Source organism: Rattus norvegicus, chromosome 1 (assembly GCF_036323735.1).
Source record: "Rattus norvegicus strain BN/NHsdMcwi chromosome 1, GRCr8, whole genome shotgun sequence".
NCBI classification, from domain to species: Eukaryota; Metazoa; Chordata; class Mammalia; order Rodentia; family Muridae; genus Rattus; species Rattus norvegicus.
In genome coordinates this window covers 90,220,884-90,244,695 of record NC_086019.1, presented here as the reverse complement: position 1 = coordinate 90,244,695, position 23,812 = coordinate 90,220,884, and the positions used below count along the sequence as shown (strand labels likewise).

At 44.1% G+C, this 23,812-nt stretch overlaps 1 pseudogene; it reads right to left on the bottom strand.

Moving 5' to 3' along the window:
• The window catches only part of LOC102549342 (uncharacterized), a 91,639-nt pseudogene that overhangs the window by 2,624 nt on the left and 65,203 nt on the right, over positions 1 to 23,812 (bottom strand).

The window sequence follows — 23,812 nt, the reverse complement described above, 5'->3', positions numbered from 1 at the left end:
CTAGATAAAGGCGTGTACCACCAAGCTTTTATTTGGAACTTGCTCTCTTCCAGGCTGGCCTTGAACTCAGAGATCTGCTTGTCTCAGTCTCCTGGGATTAAAGGTGTGTACTACTTTGCCTGGGCCTAAGCTTTTCATTGCCACTCTACCTCAAGATCTAGATCCAAAAAAAAAAAAAAAAAAGAAAAGAAAAGAAAAAAGAAAAAAAAAAAAAAAAGAAATGCATGTCATCCTAAGTCAACATCCAGAAGCCTGTGTCTTCCAGACTCAAGATCTGGATAGTAGATGCACCCTCTATTTCTGGATTGTAGTTCATTCCAGATGTAGCCAAGTTTGACAACCAGGAATCACAGTTTTTGATTTAATTATAAAAGGAAGAAAAAGATGACATCAGTTGTCAGAAATAGAATCAGCAGAAATCATAGGTCCTTATAATAGTACTGAGATTACTTTATTATGGGTAATCAATGAAGACTGGCAAAGAGCTCATAGCAACTATTTGGGACTGAGAGGCCAAACCTACTCCATCTTGGGACCGGCCTCCATTTTAAAAGAAAAAGGGGCCTGAGAACTTGACCTGCAGCTGAATCCAAGCTGTACCCAAGTTCCAAGAAGGATCACATAGCTTGTCCCTGGCCCATACCCCAGAGTTACTCCCTGGCTACTTCCTAACAACAGCCAATCAGCATTAGTCTGATAGTTCCAGATGTACTATCTTTCTTTCTTTTTTTTAAAAAAAGATTTATTTATTTTATGTATATGAGTCCACTGTTGCTGTCTTCAGGGCATCAGATCTCATTACAGATGGCTGTGAACCACCATGTGTTGCTGGGACTTGAACTCAGGACCTTTGGAAGAGCAGTCAGTGATCTTAACCGCTGAGCCATCTCTCCAGCCCCCAGATGTACTTTCAAACCGTTTGTTCATGGCACCCACCTGTTGGCTTACAATAGTCATTCAATTAGATGCCTGTCAGGCTGGAAACCCCCTCGCTTGCTCGCCGTTTCCCATAAAACCGTGTCCCTCTGAGGGCTCAGGGCTTCATCCTCCTGTCCTGATGTATCAGAGATGGTCGTGAGGCCCACACTCGAGCTTGGATAAAGATCCTAGTGTGATTGCATTGGAATTGGCTCCTGGGTGTTTTTTTGGGGTTCACAATGCTTCCTGGGTGGGAATAACAGGAGACAGTAACAGTAAATATCCTAAGAGTCAGATAATAAAAGAACTAATTTGATTATCTCATGTATTGTAAAAGGAATACCAAGTCCTGAAGTGCCTACATTTTATACTGATGCAGATTAATTGGGAATGGCTGGTTATAAGTCAGGAAAAAAAATGCAATTTAGGGGTTGTGGATTTAGCTCAGTGGTAGAGCGCTTGCCTAGCAAGCACAAGGCCCTGGGTTTGGTCCCCAGCTCCAAAAAAAGAAAAGAAAAAAATGCAAAGTAATTCAAAGCCCATATATTTCAGTTCAAAAAAATCAGAGTTGTATGCAACTCTTATGGTTTTATTAGATTTTCCTGAACCTCTTAATATAATTTCCATCTCTTCTCTTTTCTTTTTTCCCTTTTCTTTAAGATTTATTTATTTATTTACTTATTTATACACTGTTGCTGTCTTCAGACACACCAGAAGAGGGTATCAGATCCCATTACAGATGGTTGTGAGCCACCATGTGGTTGCTGGGATTTGAACTTAGGACCTCTGGAAGAGCAGTCAGTGCTCTTAACCTCTGAGCCATGTCTCCAGCCCAGCCACTGACTCAATATGCAGAAGGAGTTGCTTTGCATATAGAAACTGCTGAATCTGTTCCTGATAATCCAGAATCAACATAATTTATACAGCCGAGCAGACAATTGGAAACAGAAATTATGCATTGTATATCACCCATACTTGGTCTCATTCAGGCTTGCTAGGTCCATTAGCACAAGGAAATGAAGAAATTGACCAGGGAGTGGAACCAGCTCAAGAGAAAGAAGTGTTATAGTCAAAAAAAGCAGACGGTAGATCTGAAGAATGTGGAGTCTCCAGATCCCCTAGGGCCTGGGAACTAGAACCTAATTTCACCCTATGATTCAAATGGAGTTTGAAAACAAAATGGCAGTACTTAGGCCAAGTTCCTTAGCTTGTTCCCAACACCATAAACTGGGATGGTGGTGTGGCCCAAGACTTCTCACTCCACAGAACTAGATCACTTCTCATCGCTGCTGCTCAGCTCCGTCTGCAACCCTGGCCAGGGCTGGATACCCTGTTGTCTACTGGCCTCCAAGCCTTGTTTCTTTCAATTGTATCTTTCCAATTTCTAACTAAGATAGATGGAAACTCTGAAGCCTTGTGCCTTTGGCCTCTTTGTTTCTACCCCAGGAAGCCTGCATGTATCTTCTTAGCTCTCTCAATACTACTTTGTAGCTTTTTAAAATGTTGCCTTTTGTTTCTGATTTTTTCTTTATATTCTTACCCGTTACTTTGTGGGTTCTTGGTGTCTTTTATCTGTGTCCTAACAATATCTTCTCTGGCTCAGCTCAGCTTCTCTCAACTGTCGTTCTCTCTGTCTCTCCTGTATCCTGGACCCCTTTTGCCTACTCCCCAATCCTACTTTTCTCTCTCTCTCTCTCCTCCTCCTCCTCCTCCTCCTCCTCCTCCTCCTCCTCCTCCTCCTCCTCCTCTTCTTCTTCTTCCTCCTCTTCCCCCTCCTCCCCCTCCTCCCCCTCCTCCCCCTCCTCTCTCCAACAACTCTCCTCCCCACCCCTAAGAAGCCCAAGAGCCAGCTGTCACTGAAGAGCACAAGATTATTCAAAGGGCTGATACATAACATAGTTTATATTGCCCACCCCCATTTGTTTTAGCTACTAATTATGCAGTTCTGAAGCTGCTTCTCAATTCTTTCCAATGCCTTTGACAGGGTTCTCGGGGGTCTGGTGTGATCTTTCTGTTGATTCTCAGGACCACATTCACAACTGAGATACCTAACAGGAATGTTTCTTCTTCCCACTATTTGGGTACTGCTTCCTGAACCTTTTTTACTCCTGAACTGTCATCTTCTAACATCTTATGTTTTGGGGTTCCTCACTGAAGCCTCTTTTTTTTTTTTTTTTTTTTTTTTTTTTTGGTTCTTTTTTTCGGAGCTGGGGACCGAACCCAGGGCCTTGCCCTTCCTAGGTAAGCGCTCTACCACTGAGCTAAATCCCCAGCCCCCTCACTGAAGCCTCTTAATTTCCGTCTCAACCTCCATTAACCTTTGGCTTGCCGTTCTGACTTGGGCACTATTTGGCAAAGTCTGTCTTGAAGTCCTGCTCACGGGCCGTTGTTGCTCTGCCCTGTGGGTGGCTCTGTATTGCAGGAGACCAAAGTCCTGCTCACCGGCCTGTCAGTGGTCAGGTGCTGAACACTTCTTGTCCAGGCTTCTCCGTCTGGCAGGGAAGGCAGTAGCTGGTCAGGCTCTCTTCTTCCCTCTTTTTGGGTCAGTGGCCAAGGTTCTCAGAAACCTCCCCTGCTCAACTCTGAGTTTGTCTGTTTTGATGAGATCCACAGCTTTCTGTTTCCTGTGAAAATATAAACAAGTCTGCATTTCCAATGCAAAATATTCACTGACTTCTGACGTTAACACATTCTTATGTTATATAGTCTGATTTAATCCCACAGGTTGGTTTTGGTTTTGGCTTTAATAACCAAATGCCTCTCAACCTCTGTTGTTCCTTTCCCATTATCATTCAGAAACTGTAAAATTAACAGAGCACTATTTAGTCTCTTCCTGAGGGGTCTTTACTATTCCTTCTTTTTAAAAAAAATACTTCTTTTAAGGTACGATTAGATCTTTTTACAACTGCTTGTCTGTAGGATTGTGTGGTATACCTGTGATATACTTTATATTATAATATGCAAAGAATTGCTTCATCTTACTAGAGACATATGCAGGGGCATTGCCAATCTTAATTTCTATAGGTATCCACATAATAGCCATTATTTCCAGTACATTTGTAATTACAGAATCAGCCTTTTCAGAACTCAACGCAGTTGCCTTGTTGAAAGCCTGAGTATGAATCAATGGAACCGTATAGAAACCTTAGTTTTCCAAATTCTGCATAATGAAGCATATTCATTTGCTAGATTTAATCTCTTTACCCTTAAAGGGTAATGGAGTTTGGTTATACAAAGAACAAGTGGGACTTTCTTTTTATAACTTCCTTGGCTTGTTGCCAGGTAATAGAAGTTTTTTTTTTTTAATTAAACCTTTACTGTTAACATGATGTTTTTCATGACATTTTGAGACATCTAATATACTCCTATTAGTAATGTGTTGATGTTAGTGATAGGACCTTGAGCCTCGTGCATGCCATGCAAGTGCACTGACCACGGAGCTGTATTCCTAGCCTGGGCCTAGATCGAGCCTTGTTCATCTAGTGAAACTACGCCCCGGCGCCTTGTGGTTTGGGTTTGGTTTGGTTTGAGGCAGGGTCTCATGTAGCCTAGGCTAGTGGCTACAAATGTTATTGAACTCCTGATTCTCCTGTCTTCATTTCTCAAGTATTGGGGTTAAAGGCATACATCACCACGCCCTGTAGCTTTAATTTCAATGCCTACTTTTAATGATGGTTCTTAAATGCTTTAACCTCCCGTCCAGTCCACCACCCACCAGAGGTAGTGGGAAAGGAAGGTTTTGATAATACGGGGGAAGTGGACCTGTTTAGGAATGGTTCTTTGGAGCAAATCCCATCTGCGTTGTCAGGAAATCAGCAGTTCAGTTCGCAGGCCAGCAGGGGCAGTTTGATCCACTAGCAAATCCTTCATGAATACACCAGCATTCCAGTTCGGTAGATCAGGGACAGCAGACACAATCAGCAGCTGTGGCACCACATAACAGGGACAGCCAGGCCTCAGTCTCCGCATGCACGAGTCAGCAGGAGGAATCAGGACCCTCATGGACACCAGGAGAAGTTCTCGGCTGGGCCTCTCTTGGCAAAGCAGAGATCACGAAGTGTTGCAAAGCTAGCGATGCAAGTGAGCCCCTCTCACCGTCCATTGAGTCCTATTTATACTCCCTCCAAACACGTGTCCTTCACGGGTCTTGCCTCAGCACATGTCTCTCATCAGCACGTGGGTCTGTCTTTGCCAAACTCCAATTGAGCCTGTATCAGCTGACATCACTCTGCCAATTGGCCTGAGTCTACAGAAGTTGTAAGCAGCCACCTAACATTACCAGAAGTTTTTTTGGTGCATTTCTCTCTACGGAGTCACAACAAATGGAGCTCAACATGCATGTAAGGTGGACCAACATGTGTGCGTTGTTGTTAGCAAAGAATCCTTCACCACGAGTCCTCTCACATGCTTGCTCAGCAAAATGTGCCTTCGTGAGTCTGCCTTAGCAAATCAGCCTTTCATCTGTGTCTGCTTCAGCGAAACGTTCTTTGACATAACTGACTTTTCAAAGAAACCACAAGCTTCCACTTCAACAGCCAGCCTGATCATATGTTGGAGACTGAACTCAGGGCTTCATGCACGCTAGGCTAGCCCAGCTAAGGCATGTTCCTAGACCTCTTCCCCCAACCTTTGGCTTTTGAGACAAGGTTTTGTTATATATCTTTCTTTTCTCCCTTTTTGTTGGATATTTTATTTATTTACATTTCAAATGTTATCCCCTTTCCAGGTTTCCCCTTCACAAATTCCTGATACCATTTCCCTTCCCCCTGCTTCTCTGAGGGTGCTCCCCTACCCACCCACTTCTGCCTCACCGCCCTAGCATTCCCCTACACTGGGGAATCAAACCTTCACGGGACCAAGGGCCTCCCCTCTCATTGATGTTAGATAAGGTTCCTCTGCTACACGTGCAGCTGGGGCCATGGCTCCCTCCATGTGTATTCTTTGGTTGGTGGTTTAGTCCCTGGGAGCTCTGGTGATGGGGGATCTGGTTGGTTGATATTGTTGTTCTTCCTATGGGGTTGCAAACCCCTCCAGCTCCTTCAGTCCTTCTCCTAACTCCTCCATAGAGCCCCCGTGCTCGGTCTGATTATTGCCTGTAAGCACCTGCATCTGTGTCGGTAAGGCTTTAGAACTCAACATATAGACCCTGTTGGCCTTGAATTTGTGGTGATCCTCTTGCTCCCGCTTGCCAGGTATTGGGATTATGGGTATGTGTCACCACACCCAACTATCCCCCCTCTTTTCTTTCAAAACCTTTTTTGTGTTCTCTCTCTCTCTCTCTCTCTCTCTCTCTCTCTCTCTCTCTCTCTCTCTCTCTGTGTGTGTGTGTGTGTGTTTGTGTGCCCACACATGCACACCCACACATGCATGCAAAGAGATCCAAGGATTTAGAGCCAAGAGATGGATTGAGCAAGTGCGAGCACCCCCCATGCTGGTGGCTTCTGTCTTATGTTTTAGGACACCTGTCTCAGGACTGTCCTTCCACTGTTACCGTCCTCTGAAAGCATGGCACTCCCAACTCAACTGGGAGTTCCTCGGACAGATCTCAAAGTGTGTCTGAACCTATGGTATACTGAATGGAGTCAGGAGATCCGGGAGTCACAGGGCAAAGAATGATGGTCCTGAAGCCTGGAGGTTAGAGCCCACTGTGCTCAGGAATCAGGTTAGCCCACAGCAGCTGGAGCCCAGTCACATCTCCGCTACCGCCCAGACATGAGCTGCAGTTCTCCCAATAAACACCAGGGGGTGACATTGGAACATACAATGACTACTCAGAAACCTTTCCCTGAAGCATTAAGTTACTTTGCAGACTGGTTTCCATTCTTGTCCCAGTAGATCTGGCTCTCCCTCCCAGGAACTTGCTTGGACTTAGTGGCTCCTCCTCATGCTTTTGAGGAACCCACTCTGTTACGCTCATAACTCATGAAGAAGATGAGGTGACCACAGGGGAAACAGTGAGAAAGTGACTAGAGATATCCCTGAACCATCAGACTCAAGCCACACTCAGCCAGCACAGGATGCTGGGAAGTCTCTCTCTGAAACCCACCGTAGGATGATCTTCTTTCCAGGACACACCTCTGCATCCAGGTAGAGTAGAAAGTGGGAAATCCAGGAGGCAGAAAGAATTCTGGGATAAAACCAGGCAACAGAGATGTGCCCCGAAAGATGACACGAGACAGACACGTGGCATCTGGGCACAGGTGGCACGTGGCAGAATGTAGGTTAAAACCAATCGGTTATCTTTAGTTTTGATAGAGTCAGCTAGAACCCAGCTATGTGGCCAAGGTATCTGTAAATATATTTTGAGTCTGACTCTTATTTCTGGGAGCACAGGGCTGGGAGGAAGAACCGGGACCAAACTTCTACACTTGTCTGCTGGTGAGAATTGGGTGTTGATGTCACCCATTGTCATTGTGCTGGGTCAGTCTGTGGCTTTAGATCTGATAGTGTTTGGTTTGGGAAAGTCAGTGCTCCCAAGTTCCGTGCATCAATCTATGGAACTAATATCCTCTTGGTGGAATTGTCCTTTGCCTTACAGAAGTTTTACACTTTCACGAGGTCTGGTTTATTGATTGATGATCTTAATGCCCGAGTCATTGGTGTTCTGTCCAGGAAGTGGTCTTCTGTTCCAATGCGATCAAGACACTCCCCACTTTCTTTCCTATCAGATTCAGTGTTTCCAGTTTGAGGTTGAAGTCTGGGATCCACTTAGACTTGAGTTTTGTGCAGGGTGATTGTTGCTGTAGTGGATTAAACCGCTCTACTCTGCTGTGTGTAGTTTGAAAAGCCAGCTTCCACCTTTGCCTGGGAGCTGCTGCACTACCAGCCCACTCCTGCTTCCCTTTTGTTCCACCGGGCTTAGCTGGATGGGTGCCGCCAGCACTGACCCAGTTTTTCTTTCTTACCCACCTTTGCCCCGCTTGGTTCCTGGCACCGGTGGCGGTCAGCCCCAACCGGGCCTCTGTCTCTACCCACCTTGCTCCTGGGGTTTTCCGCTCCACCATCCCACTCCCGAGACCCTTGCTCCGGGGAGAGGTCGTGTTGCCAGCCCCACCCGAGACCTTTGAATCTGCCGGTAAAGGACACACACTCAGCTTGTCACTTTACAGCTTGCCTTTCATGGTACACTTGCTGGGCGCAGATACCTTCTGCCTGGAAATGTGCGCCCTTACCAAAACACCATCTCCTTCTCTCCTTCTGCCACAAACTCAGTGGTCTGTTCCAATCAGCCTCTGCCAAACATCTCTGACAACCCTCCCGCAGCGGAGCCACAGGCCCTGGCTGTCCCGAGATCTTACGTGATTGCCGTCTTCTTCTCGTTCCCAAGCATGGCAGAAAAAAAAGCCCTTCTCTTCCCTGCATCTCTTTTTCCTCTTGAGACCCAGAAGTCTCACCTGTACCTTCCGCTCAGCAACTGGCTCCCGGTCTTCTTTATTAACCAATCAAAAACCATTTATGGAACTAGACCTTAGTGTCACTACCTCCCCTTACATGACTCTCCCCAGTGGCAGCGGTGCCAAGTTCTTGCTACCCGCCCCAATGCTCTAGATTCTTGAATGAATCAGCTTCTTCCTTGGTCCTCTTGCCCACAAATTCTAAAGCCCCGCCTCTGTCTTCCCGCCATTGGTCGCTGGCAACTTCATTTACCAATCAGAACCAGCCCGGGACATGTCTCATGTGCGGAATTCTGTGCAATTTTGGGAACCCATAATGGAAGCACTAATCCAAATCCACAACAAGAGATAAATATTGATCTATTTGTATTCTTCTACTTGCAAACATTCAGTTAGACTAGCACGATTTGTTGAAGATACCCCCCCCACACACACACCGCCCCAATGTATGACTTCTTTTTCAAAAATCAAGTGTCTGTAGGTGTGTGGGTTTCTTTAAGGGTTATCAGTTTGATTCTATTTACCAACCTGTCTCTATACCAATACCATGGGGTTACTATTACTCTGTAGTACATACAGCTTGAGATCAGGGATGGTGATTTCTCCAGAAGTTTATTTTTCAGGATTGTTTTAGCTAGACTCGGTGTTTTTTTTTTTGTTTTTTCTTTTTGTTTTTTTTTTTTCCATATGAAGTTGAGAATTGCTCTTTCAAGGTCTGTAAAGGCTTCTGTTGGAATTTTGATGGGAATTGCATTGAATCTGGAGATTGCTTTTGGTAAGACGGCCATTTTCAGTGTGTGAATCCTGTCGATCCATGAGCATGAGAGATCTTTCCATCTTCTGATATCGACCTCAACTTCTTTCTTCAGAGACTTCAAGTTCTTGTCTTCCAGGTCTTTCCCTTGCTTGGTTAGAGTCACTCCAAGTTATTTTATATCACGTGTGGCTATTGTGAAGAGTGTTGCCTCCCTATCTTTTTTCTTAGCCCATTTATCATTTGCATAAAAAGGGCTACTGATTTCTTTGAGTCACCTTTGTTTTTTTTTTTCTTCTTCTTCTTTTCTTCTTTCTTTTTTTTTTTTTTCCGGAGCTGGGGACCGAACCCAGGGCCTTGCGCTCGCTAGGCAAGCACTCTTCCACTGAGCTAAATCCCCAACCCCTTGAGTTACCTTTGTACCCAGCCACTTCGCTGAAGGTGTTTATCAGCTGCAGGGGTTCTCTGGTAGATTTTTTTTTTTTGGTTGCTTATGTATACGATCATATCATCTGCAAATAGCGATACTGTGATGCCTTCTTTTCCAATCAGTATCCCCTTGATCTCCTTTAGTTGTCTGATTGCTCTGGCTAGGACGGCAGGCACCACACTGAAGAAGTAAAGAGAGAGTGGACTGCCTTTTCTTGTCTCCATTTAATTTGAGGTTGGCTATTGGCTCTTTCAATGCTACCTTTATTGTGTATCCCTGATCTCTCCAAGACTTTTAACACAAAGGGGTGTTGGATTGTTTTTTAAAAAAGCTTTTTCAGCATCTAATGATGTGATCCCGTGCTTTTATTCTTCCAGTTTGCTTATACGTTGGGTTACGTTGGTAGACGTTTGTACACTGAACCACCCCTGCATTCCTGGGATGAAGCCTACTTGATTACAGTGGACGAGGTCTTTGCTTTTTGTGTGTGGTTATGAGTATTTTATTGAGAATTTTTGCATCAATGTTTATAAGGGAAATTGGTCTGAAGTTCTCGTTCTTAGTTGGGTTTTTGTATGGTTTAGGTATCAGGGTGGCTGTGGCCTCACAGAATGAATTTAGTGATGTTCGTTCTTTTTCTATTTTGTGCAATGGTTTTAGGAGTATTGGTATCAGCTCTTCTTTGAAAGTGTGGTCGAATTCTGTGTAAAACTGTCTGACCAGTGACTCTTTTGGTTTGGAAGATTTTTAATGACTGCTTCTATTTCCTTAGGGGTTATAGGACTATTTTTTTTATCTTTATTAACTTGAGTATTTCTTATTTACATTTCAATTGTTATTCCCTTTCCCGGTTTCCAGGTCAACATCCCCCTAGCTCCTCCCCCTCCCCTAATATATTGGTGTTCCCCTCCCCATCCTCCCCCCATAGGACTATTTTGATAGTTTACTTGATCTTGATTTAACTTTGGTAAGGAGTATCTGTCTAGAAAAATCATCCATTTTATTCAAATTTTCAAATTTTGTGGAGTACAGGCTTTTGAAGTAAGATCTAATGATTCTTTGAATTTCTGCAGTGGCCATGTTATGACTCCCTTTTCATGTCTGATTTTATTGATTTGGACACTGCCTCTCTGCCTTTTAGTTAGTTTGAAAATCTTAGGGTTGGGGATTTAGTTCAGTGGTAGAGCGCTTGCCTAGCAAGCACAAGGCCCTGGGTTCGGTCCCCAGCTCTGGAAAAAAAAAATCTTGCTGATTTTCTCAAAGAACCAGCTCTTGGTTTGGTTGATGGTTTGTATTTTTCTCTATGTTTGTAATAGATCTCAGCCCTGAGTTTGATTCTTTTCTGCCGTTTACTCCTCTTGAGTGTGTTTGCTTAATTTTTTTCTAGAGCTTTCAGCTTACTTTTAAATTGTTAGTATGAGGACTCTCTAATTTCAGTATGAGGGCACTTAGTGCCATGAACTTTCCTCCTAGCACTGCTTCACTAGTATCCCACAAGTTTATGTCGTGCTTTCATTTTCATTGTATTTGGGGAGGTATTTATTTTCTTTATTTCTTCCCTGACTCGGTGATCATTGGTTGGCAGAGTTGTTCAATTTCCACGAGTGTGTAGGCTTTCTGTTGTATCTATTGTTGAAGTCCAGCTTTAATCCACGGTGTTCTGACCAGATATAAAGGGTCATTTCAATTTTCTTATGTATGTGGCAGGGCTTGCTTTGTGACTGAGTATATGGTCAGTTTTGGAGATGGTTCCATGAGATGCTGAGAAGATGCTAGAATTTTTTTGTCTTTGGGTGAAAGACTAGATGGAGCCCAGGGAATCTTGGGGAAGAGTTGGGGTAAGGTTTCAAGTACTCAGAGGAGGTAGGAACTCCACAGGAAGACCACCAGGTTCAACTAACCTAGACCCTTGAGATAGAACCACCAACCAAAAGAGAGCATGGGCGGGACCTAGCCCCCACCCTGTACATATGCTGCAAACGTGAAGCTTGGTCTGCATATTGTTCCCCAACAACTGTAGCTGGGGCTGTGCCTGAATCTGTTGCCTGCCTGTGGATCCCATTCCCCTAACTGAGCTGGCCTCAGTGGCAAGTACAGCCTAGTCCCATAGTGACATAATGTGCCATGGTGGGACGATGCCCAGGGGTCCTCCCCTCTCATGAGAAGTGAGGGGGAGGAAGAGGGACTGTGTGAGGAGAGGCCAGGAGGGGGCAGGCTGCAATTTGGATATAAAGCGAATGAATAAATAAATAAATTAAGGAAAAATATGAAAGGAAATACAGAGACACAACCTAATACAATGTAAAGGAAGGTCATCCCAACATCTGCTTTTAATCTAAGAAATTGCTTCATCTGTAACATTAACAAATGATATACAATAAGAACAATATGAGAACTATCAAGGAAATGCTACATTTACTGTGTCCAGTCTGTTTGTATTTGGCAACCTTGGAAAAGTATCTATCCCATCTTGGTGAGCTTAAGGTTCTCTACCTAAATCACTTTCTTATCACACTTACGGCTTCACATAAAACATCTTCTTAGACCCTAAAACACTTTCTTAGGTCCTAAGTTATTTAAAGTTTTGTCTCTCAACCTTTACCTCTGAAGCGTCATATCTCTCTTGTCAGTTTTCTTTTTTGAATCTGAGAACACAGAAAACTGTAAGACTGTAACCATCTAGTCTTTAACCCCATCAGAGACCTGAGAAGGATACATTTAATCTGAGTAAACAGGAAGGGCAGGGCAAGCAGTTCAAGTACTAATGACAGGGACTAATGGCCACCTTTACAGTCACCAAAGGGTCCTCCATGTTGGTGGGGCATGTATCTTTGACCGCTAGGCCAAGTAGGTCTGACAGACTTCTCTGGGAAGTAGGAACTTTGATGGCCTGTCCTACTTTGTCTTGGCAAAGGGGAACAACCAGCTTCCAGTTTCCTGATTACCCACAGTTGGGAGAGCAGTCAGTCAGCAGTCGAGCTAAGGGGCGGTCTTTCGTCCAGTGTCCATCTTTGCTACATTTGAAGCAAACTCTATGTGGAGGTTCTGCGCTACCCATCACCCTCTTTGGAGGAGAACGGAGGGCTTCAGGAGCTGATGTTTCTCTCTGTCAAAAAAAGCCTTTTATTATATAAATATCTGAACTATTGTGTTCTGTAGACCCCTGACGTGTTTGAGGACCACCCATTTATCTAAACTATGTCTAAGTAGGCAAACATTGCTCGTTCTTAACTGTTGACTTTCTGCTTAACACTGAAAACATACACAGGGGCTAAATAAAGCTTATTTCTGTAACTAACTAAATTAGTGCCTAACACAACTACAGACTCGATTGTTTTGTTTTGTTTTTTTCTTTTTTCTATTTTTCGGAGCTGGGGACCGAACCCAGGGCCTTGCCCTTGCTAGGCAAGCGCTCTACCACTGAGCTAAATCCCCAACCCCTCGATTGTTTATAGATGACTATTGACTTGTATTTCTTAATTATTGTTAACACTTTTACGTAGTAGTTTTCATAAGACTAGAACTTTGCATTACATTTTGAAAGGAGTTGAATATTCACATACAAGTTAAACAAGAGCTGAATCATATAAAAAGTATGGTGCAGCAAACATAACATTAAGTTTTTATCATCATACAAAAATTCCTATCAATCTAAAGTATTTGAGATTTGTTGCTTTTCTCGTCTGATAGGCGATACAATATCCATCCCCCCATCTTTGTCCCTTTTCATCTCTTTATGTCCTGATTCACCCCCCCCCTTTTAGCCCCTACACTAAATAGGAGGGAAAGAAGGATGAGGGGGAGGTGAGACAGAGAAAGAAGTCCCTGATTTCTTTTTTCTTCCCTGACCCTGACAAATAGCAACTTGTAACCAATCCTCCAGAACAACAACAAACACCCATGAGCCACTGAAGGACCGGAAGTCACTAACCACGCCTGTCAGGAATGATGGTGTTATGTTCTTAAATTTGCTTCCTGCAGTCTGGGGCAACAGCATTTGGGGGGACAGGGCTAGAAACTGATATTGGTCACGTCTTGGGAGATCTGACTGCTTCCCTTGCTGTTCAGGCTCTGTGGGATGGGGAAGTGGAGGGTATGACTGAGAAAGCATTGTTTGAGGCTAGACACTTTGAAACTGTCCTGGATACAATTTTTTGAGAAAACCCAAGTTTTGAGGCAGTCCGTGAGGCTGGATCCCCTGGGGCTAGCTGCTTTGTCTTCAGTGAATTGTCTTTTCAGTTTGCTCTGAAAGCACATGGACTTTTAAACGTAACATTGTAAAGACATCCCTGTATTAACACATGCAGGGAATGTGCAGTGTGCACATTATCAGCTAATGGCGACTCTCTGCTCTAAGCAGATGAAACGCATCTGTCAGTCTTACAAGTCTGTTTGAACAAATCACCAAACAGTAATATAAACCCCCATCCATGCAATAAGGAAGGGTGGCATGTGAGTTACAAGAACCAGGTAGCCAAAAAAAATTCATTGACTTCTCCAGAGACATTCATGTCTCAGCTGGTGTCTTAGCTATCCCCAAGAAGAGGGACTGCCATTTATCTCATCTGTTATGTCGTTTTTTCTGGGTCTCTCTCTTTGTATCTTTCATGTTAGGAGCCAAGATTTTCAGGAGCTCTCCCACCGTCAAGTCTAACCTTTGATAACTTCGGAAGAATTCATAGGGTTTTGCTTCCTCTTGAAACAAAAGCGTATCTTCTTTGCCAGTGCAGCACACTTCCTGACTTCCATTCTGAGGTCGACAGGGTGATTTGATTCAGCAGTCCTTTCTAAAAGCCAGTGTTCTTACGCAGGTGTGCTACCTGTCTCATTAATATTTTAAAAAAATTAAAGTAGGGGTTGAGGATTTAGCTCAGCGGTAGAGCGCTTGCCTAGCGAGCACAAAGCCCTGGGTTCGGTCCCCAGCTCCGAAAAAAAAAAGAAAAAAGAAAAAAAATTAAAGTAAATGAAGCATTAGGTAGTCTGTCTCTGGAAGTCTCATAACCTCCCCTCCGTTCATGAGCTTTTCCTTTGAAGCGGTTTTCGACCTTCCTATTATTACATGACTTTTGGGATTGTAAGGCACACCCGTAACATGTCCTGTTATAATATTTGAAAATGTGTTGAGCCTTAAGAGATACCCGTGCCAGAATATTCTCAGTCTTGATCTGTAAGGCAGCCTTAAGCCTGCCATCACTTCTCATCAGTGTGTAATGGTAGATTCGGCCTTTTCAGACCTCAAGGCTGAAGCCAATTGAAACCCCCCGCAGGCATCAACTGTGTGATAAATTCTGCAAAGGTAAAGCACACCTGTCTGCCAACGCTCATTTCTTTGGGTGCCTTTAAGGTGACTTCCAGCAGGGGATGGAGCTTGACTAAATAGAGTAGGCAGGACCATTCATTTTTATAATTTTCTTGGTTTGTTACATGGTTACAGGAGATTTTTCCTTAAACTTTTACTATTTATGTGATGGGTTTTATGAAGTTTTCAAGCTTCTAAGACATTTCCTCTTAGTAATTGACCTATCTCCTCGTTTCCTAGCAAACCTGTGTGAGACCAGATGTGGGATATATATATATATATATATATATATATATATATATATATATATATATATATATATGGATGATCTGTTTTGAATTGCATGCTGTATGTGTATAAATAATCCATTTAGCTCTGAATCAGCTCAGCAGTTTCTATTTGTTAAAAAAAAAACCTCTTTGTGCAAACTGAAAGTCAGTAGCTATATTAAGAGATTCTGGAAAGGGGTTGGGGATTTAGCTCAGTGGTAGAGCGCTTGCCTAGGAAGCGCAAGGCCCTGGGTTCAGTCCCCAGCTCCGAAAAAAAAGAACCAAAAAAAAAAAAAAAAAAGAGAGTCTGGAAAATCTAATAGAACCATGAGGATAGCATATAGTTCTGATTTTTGGAATAAATATGTTCTGAACTACTTATATTTCCCGACTTATAACCTGCCATTTCTGATTTATTGACATCTGTATAAAATATAGGAGGTTTAGAAATTGGTATTCTTCTCACTATACAAGTGAGAATCCAATTAGTTCTTTTTATAAACTGAAGCTGCTTGCTCCTGAGGCATTTGTTGTTAATTTCTTCTGAAAAATCACTGCAAGCTCTTTGCCAGTCCTCACTGATTCCCACAGTTAGGTCATTTCAGCGCCAGTACAAGGTGTCATAATCTCTGCTGGGCTGGTTTTTGCTAATTGACGAATTCTTTTTTTTTTTTTGGACCAAACCCAGGGCCTTGCGCTTCCTAGGCAAGCGCTCTACCACTGAGCTAAATCCCCAACTTCAATTGACGAATTCTTTTTTTTTTTTTTTATTTTCAATAAATATATTTTTTTTTATTTTTTTTTATTAACTTGAGTATTTCTTATATACATTTCAAGTGTTATTCCCTTTCCCGGTTTCCGGACAAACATCACCCTCCCCCCTCCCCTTCCTTATGGGTGTTCCCCTCCCAAACCTCCCCCCATTGCCACCCTCCCCGCATAGTCTAGTTCACTGGGGGTTCAGTCTTAGCAGGACCCAGGGCTTCCCCTTCCACTGGTGCTCTTACTAGGATATCAATTGACGAATTCTTATTTTTCCTTTTCAGATCAGAAAGATTTTCTCCACAGGATTTTAATATTCTAGTGTGTTTATGTGCTAAAATCCATCCATCCTAAGATATTATCTTCTCTCTGCTTAAGGTGGGAGAATGTGTGACGGGCAAAATAACTAAAGTCCAATCCAGCTTGGGGTGCAAGCATCCTGGGACCTCTTTCTACAGAGCTAATTCTCTCTCAGCCTCCGTTGAGCATTTGCTTGGACTACGTAAGTCTGAATTACTTTGCAAGGTTTGTAGTAAATGACTTAGTTCTTGAGTACTTAGTGCCATTGTGGGCCATAGCCAGCCAATATCTCCCAGCAATTTTTGAAAATCATTAAGAGTTTGTAATTGATCCCTTCTGACTTGTACTTTTTGTGGATAAATCTGCTGTAAACCTCTTATATCCTAGATAATTAACAGAATTTCTTCTTTTTATTTTTTTTTCAGGAGCATGTGTAATGCCCAACAGGGGAAAATTCTCTTTATTTCACCAAACCTTTTTTCTAATGTATCTGTATTTCAATCAGCCAGTGGTAAAACCATAAAATGTGACTAATGCCTTTGGAAATTTAAACTGCATTGGCTTAGTAATTTATGCCTTGATTGTCTTTAGTTTTGGACTAGAAATTTAGATCACCCTAAATTTTTCTCTTGTGAAAGGAGCATTGTTAATGGGTAATTCTCACTATTAGGGAAAATAACAACAAAACATTTCCCATAAAGGGGCCTTTAATATTGAGTTAGTCCTGCTATTAGGAAATCAATCAATCAATCAAACAATCAAACAAACAAACAAACAAACAACAAGCCATTTAAAGAAAAATCAAGCAAAGAAACCAGAAACTTGCAAGTCGTGGGCTGGCTGTGTTATCTCATGCTGCAGTGATGGCGCCCCGCCTGGCGGTCTGAAATTCAGCTGTTGCTGCTCTGCTTTTGGTGGGGCCTTGGCAGAAAGAGCTGTCAGGCATCTCACAGGCAACCAGAGAGCGGAGTTCCAGCCACCGTCAAGCCCTGTTTCCTACCAGGAAGAAACTTTTTCCTTCCTCTATTGTGAACGCTTGTAATCCAGCATTCCGCCTCTCAGGTCTCTCCTGACCTAAGTCTGCTTTATTCTGATCTTTCTTAGATGGCACAGAAAACTGAGGTCATTCTTTAACCTATTGTAATGAATTCCATGATAGCAACTACAATGAAACTATAAGGGATAAAGTGCCCTCTTCTATCCTGTTTTACATCTTTAAAAAATAACTTATTTTATGTATATGAGTACACTGTCGCTGTCGTCAGACACACCAGAAGAGGGCATTGGATCCACATTACAGATGGCTGTGAGCCACCATGTGGTTGCTGGGAATTGAACTCAGGATATTAGCTTTTGGGCTAATATCCACTAATCAGTGAGTGCATACCATGTGTGTTCTTTTGTGATTGGGTTACCTCACTCAGGATGATATTTACTGGTTCCATCCATTTGCCTAAGAATTTCATGAAGTCATTGTTTTTGATACCTGAGTAGTACTCCATTGTGTAGATGTACCACATTTTCTGTATCCATTACTCTGGTGAAGGGCATCTGAGTTCTTTGAAGATTCTGGCTATTATAAATAAGGCTGTGATGAACATAGCGGAGCACGTGTCTTTGTTATATGTTGGAACGTCTTTTGGGTACATGTCCAGGAGTTGTATACCTAGGCCTCAGGTAAGTACTATGTCCAATTTTCTGAGGAACCTCCAGACTGATTTCCAGAATGGTTGAACCAGCTTGCAATCCCACCAACAATGGAGGAGTGTTCCTCTTTCTCCACATCCTCGCCAGCATCTGCTGTCACCTAGGTTTTTGATCTTAGCCATTCTGACTGGTGTGAGGTGGAACCTCAGAATTATTTTTGATTTGCATTTCCCTGATGACTAAGGATGTTGAACATTTCTTTAGGTGCTTCTTGGCCATTCATTATTCCTCAGTTGAGAATTCTTTGTTTAGCTCTGTACCCCATTTTTAAAATAGGATTATTTGGCTCTCTGGAGTCTAACTTCTTAAGTTTTTTGTATATATTGGATATATCCAAAGCCCTCTATCAGATGTAGGATTGGTAAAGATCTTTTCCCAGTCTGTTGGTTGCCTTTTAGTCCCAGTGACAGTGTTCTTTGCCTTACAGAAACTTTGCAATTTTATGAAGTCCCATTTGTTGATTCTTGATAAGCCATTGGTGTTCTGTTCAGGAAAACTTCCCCTGTGTCCATGTCTTTGAGGCTCTTCCCCACCTTCTCTTCTGTTAGTTTCAGTGTGTCTGGTTTTATGGGAGGTCCTTGATCCACTTGGAATTGAGTTTTGGTGCAGAATTCTATCAGACCTTCATAGAAGACCTAATACCAATACTCTTCAAACTATTCCACAAAATAAAAACAGAAAGAACACTATCCAATTTGTTCCATGAAGCCACAATTACACTTATATCCAAACCACACAAAGACCCAACAAAGAAAGAGAACTTCAGACCAATTTCCCTTATGAATATACTCAAAATAATAAAATTCTCACAAACCAAATCCAAGAACACATCAAAATGATCATCATGATCAAGTAGCTTCATCCCAGGGATGCAGGGATGGATCAGTAGATGGAAATCCATCAGTGTAACCCGCTATATAAACAAATTCAAAGAATAAAACCACATGATCATCTCATTAGATGGTGAGAAAGCATTTGACAAAATTCAACACCCCTTCAAGGTAAGTCTTGGAAAGATCAGGAATTCAAGGCCCATACTTAAACATAGTAAAAGCGATATACAGCAAACCAGTAGCAACATCAAACTAAATGGAGAGAAACTTGAAACAATCCCACTAAAATCAGGGACTAGACAAGGCTGCCCACTATCTACCTACTTATTCAGCATAGTACTCGAAGTCCTAGCCAGAGCAAGGAGGAAAGAAGGTCAAAGGGATACAAATTGGAAAAGAAGAACTCAAAATATCACTATTTGCAGATGATATCATAGTATACTTAAGTGACCCAAAAAGTTCCACCAGAGAACTACTAAAGCTGATAAACAACGTCAGCAAAGTGGCTGAATATAAAATTAACTCAAACGAATCAGTAGCCTTCCTCTACTCAAAGGCTAAACAGGCTAAAAAAGAAATTAGGGAAATGACACCCTTCACAATAGTCCCAAATAACATAAAATATCTTGGTGTGACTCTAACTAAGCAAATGAAAGATCTGTATGACAAGAACTTCAAGTCTCTGAAGAAAGAAATTGAAGATCTCAGAAGATGGAAAGATATCCCACGCTCATGGATTGGCAGGATTAATATTGTAAAAATGGCCATTTTACCAAAAGCAATCTACAGATTCAATGCAATCCCCATCAAAATCCCAACTCAATTCTTCATAGAGTTAGACAGAACAATTTGCAATTCATTTGGAATAACAAAAAACCCACGATAGCAAAAACTATACTCAACAATAAAAGAACTTCTGGGGGAATCATCATCCCCGACCTCAAGCTGCATTACAGAGCAATAGTGATAAAAACTGCATGGGATTGGTACACAGACAGGCAGATAGACCAATGGAATAGAACTGAAGATCCAGAAATAAACCCACCACACCTATGGACACTTGATCTTTGACAAAGGACCTAAAACCATCCAGTGGAAAAAAAAGATAACATTTTCAACAAAAGGCTCAACTGGAGGTCAGCCTGTAGAAGAATGCAGATCGCTCCACTCTTACCACCCTGTGTCAGTCTCCTCTCCTGGCTGCCTTGGATCAGGACGGAGTACTCTCACTTCCTCCACCAGCACCAGGCCGGGCTGCACACTGCCATGCTCCCACCATGATGATAACAGACTGAACCTCTGAACCTGTAAGCCAGCCCCAAGTAAAGGTTGTCCTTTATGAGAATTGCCTTGGTCATGGTGTCTCTTCACAGCGATGAGACCCAAAGTAAGACAAAGAAGGTCCTCACAAGAGGCCTGTCCTGGTGTAAAGCAGGAAGCAGCAGCACATGGGCCTGTCTCTCACTGACTCCCAGCCAAAGAGCAAGCTTACACGGCTGGAAAGGGATGCGAGTCCCGGCCACCATCCTACAGGGAAAGGGTTTGTGCTGACAGTCAGGGCGCCGTTCCTGTTGCACCAGTCATGGCAATTGGAATGCAAACCCCAGCTGTGCGGAAGTGTCACTGAGAAAGTGTGGGGCATAGTCGTGTGAGGGCCACACACGGGACTCACAGCGCTGGAACAAGCTGTTTGATCTTGCAGAGCCGCCTCAGGTGTCTGTGAGTGTCCAAGTGACTGGCGCCCCCATTCTCAGACAGTCAGGTCCCCTGGAAATGCCCAAAAGCCGGCAATTGGTGAATCAAGCTGGTCCTTTCCCCCACCAATATTCCTGTTCCTGTACGGGAAAACAAACATAAGGAGCACTTAGGATAAAATCGTTTTATTAATATTAGTATCGACGTCAAGTGCTTGACAAGACTTCAGTACTCAGCACTGGCCCAGTGCTCCAGGAACAGCTGGGCCCACCGGGCCTTTGTGCCACAAGCCACATCAGGACGCACTAACGCTCATCACATGAAGTCTTGAAATGAACACAGTGCTGCCTAAGGAGGTGGAGAAAGAGCCTGTTTACAGCCTCTGTTTCCACAGATCTAACAGTTCCTCCCGGTTACCTGATGTCCTGCAGCTGCCGGTTCCTCAGCCTGTGCTGTCAGCGGCCCTGTGCACCCCCCTCCCTTCGAGGGTCTTCCACAGACAAATGCAACAGGAGAGTTACAGAAGCTTCTCATTGCGGGTAGCCAGGGCAGGAGCAGGCCACAGCTCCATCCACACTCACACGGTGTCTTCCTGAACCTTCCCCTGCAGACATGGCCACCCGACCTCTCATCGCGGGACCCCACCCTTCCCAGGACACACATGTCATCTCTTTCATGCTCAGAACACGACGCTCCTTCTGAGACAAATGGATCTGCATGTCTGTCGTTGGGACAGAGGCTATGATGGTGTCTGCCTGTGTAGCCTTTTCTTCACTGTGTGAAGGCGTGGTTCTGAGTTTCCCATTGTTAATTCTGTACTGGCAGAGAGCTAAAATGCTGCCGGGACTTTGGTAATATCATTTCTATGGCTTATCACCAGGTTTTCTATTTTGTACATACTTGTCCTTCCTCACCTGCCAATCTAGAATTGCATCAGAGACTGTCTTGCTACTGATTGGTTTTAAGAATGAGACAGTGGCCAATATCTGGGCAGGAAGTGTGTTTCTGCTTGCATGGAAGGCTATCCTGGAACTCAGAAGCCCAGGAACCACACAGCTCTGAGGGGAGAAGGTATCCCGATGGAAGGGCATCCTGAGACACAGCTCTGAGAAGCCGCCACCTCAGTAGGTGTCGCAGCTCCCAGAGGAGAGGATCCCAGCTGAGCCAAGGAGGTCAGGAGTCTCAGCCCCGCTCCTCTTTGCTTCTTCCAACAGTAGTCACACCAAACGGAAAATCCCATGAAAGAGATCTATTGAGGGTCCAGGGTGAGGAGAAATGAATCCAGGGATGGCTGCCTTCTGCTCCTGGGAGCAGGGAACTGCTGTATGTGTCAGAGATTGGTGGACTTCCTGCTCAGGGATTGGTGGGCTTCCCGCTCAGGGATTGGTGGGCTTCCCGCTCAGGGATTGGTGGGTTTTCCTGCTCAGGGATTGGTAGGTTTTCCTGCTCAGGGATTAGTAGGTTTTTGTGGAAAGCACAGGAATTGGGTTTTCTGCTCAGAAATCGGTGGCTTGTTTTCACCCCGTTTCCCTGCATTGGGCCCATGCGTTAAGGGTGGGAAGTCCTTCCTGACTGCAACCAGCTTTTGCTGAGGCGCTATCTCTGTGGGGCTACTCTGTGTGTGTGTGTGTGTGTGTGTGTGTGCGCGCGCGCGCGCGCGCGCGCGCGCGCGCACTGGAGAAGAGATGCTGCCACTGTGGACAGCTCCAGCTCCTGCAGCGGTGTTTCAGGAAAGACAGATCCTCATGCTGGCAAGCCCCTTGAGGCAGAAAAGGGGTTGCCACTGTGAAGGAGAGCTCTTGAGCGGAAGCTGCTCTCGCTGAGGCCCGAAAGGCTGTGGGCGACCATGGACAGCTCCTCCAGCTCCTGTCTTGGTTGTAGGCTAAAGATAGGAGGTGAAAGCGCCTGTGGAACATTTTACTGCTATGGCCACAAGCTGGGGCAAGGAGGAGGGGCCCGCTGCTACTTTGACGGCTTTTGTGGTGCAACATTTTTTTTTTTTGTGGCGAGTCACTCAGGGACTACAGAAAGGAAGAAGGCACAACTTCTGGGCAGAGAGAGTGACCCAGAAGAAGAAGACAGAGGCAGGGTATCAAAAGCAGACACAGAAGCAAACAGACCAGAACCACAATGGAGCAGAAAGGTACAGAGCCAACCACATGGCAGGTTGCAGGCAATAGGAGGTGGAGTAAGACAGATGAGCTAGCTGGAGACTGCCTCAGCAAACGTCCTAAGGTTTAAATTGTAGTAAAAGCCTGCGCGACGTTGTTTATACCAAGAGCAGGTCCAAAGAAAGTCCCAATATAGATGACATACAAACAGGACAGTTCTCAAGTCAGTCATGAGTCAAATGGCCCCTTGGCATCCCGCAAGAGCAACCTGTGTTCCTTTCTGTGGGAGTAAATACAACTTGATAGACATCAGACAACACTACAAAGAGAGGGCAACCGGCTGTGTCCCAAAAGGAAGAATGTCCTCACTGGGGACCCCGGGGCTTCCCGCTGTGATGAAGAAAGTTCCAAGGCCAGGATACAGTCAGGTCATTTCAGGAGACAGGGGTCCCATTGGTCTTGTTCAAAGGGAGGATGGGAGCTGAAACAAACACCAGGAAGGGAGAGGGTAAGGAGAATACGTTGTCAATCAGCCAGAGCCCCTGGAAGCAGCAAGAAACTGCAGCACACCACCAGAAGTTTTTTTGATGCAGCTCAACTACACAATGTAAGGTAAGGTGAACCAATACATGTGTGTTGTTAGCAAAGAATCACGTGTCCTCTCACGTGCTTGCTATAGCAGAACATCCTTTCTCCTGTGTCTGCTTCAGAACAACATTCCTTCATGTGTTTGCCCCAGCAAAACACCATCCAACACAACTGACTTTCCAAAGAACCCTTAAGCGTCCACTTCAGAATTCTGTGGGTGATAAACACTTCGAGGAAACCATCAGTGAGCAATTTTAATTTAAAAATCAGTCAGAGGGAGCTGGACTGATGGCTCAGTGAGGACTCAAGTTGAATTCCCAGAACTCATGTGGCAGCTTGGAACTGCCTGTGACTCCAGTTCCATGGAGCCTGAGGCTTCCCCCCATGGCCTCCATGAGCATCAAACAAGCACATGGTTCGCAGGCACACACGGGAGCAAACACCCGCATACATAACATGAAATAAATAATGTAAAAAGATCCTTAGGAGTCAGACGTGAGGGTTCTCCACCTTTGATCCCAGTGTCAGATCTATGGAGAGACCCTGTCTCAGAAAGATGAAAAGCCAGTAAATTTGACTTGGGATTAGATAGAACTTGCAGGCATGTGAAAACAGTCATACACATGCTTCTGACATTCTGGAGCAGGTATGGAGGGGGCTTGTGTAATCAAATACTTTCCAAGTGTGTGAGCGTTGCACGTGATGTGCACTGCTATCCAGTACTCAGAGAGGAGTTGGGGAGAAAGCAATGG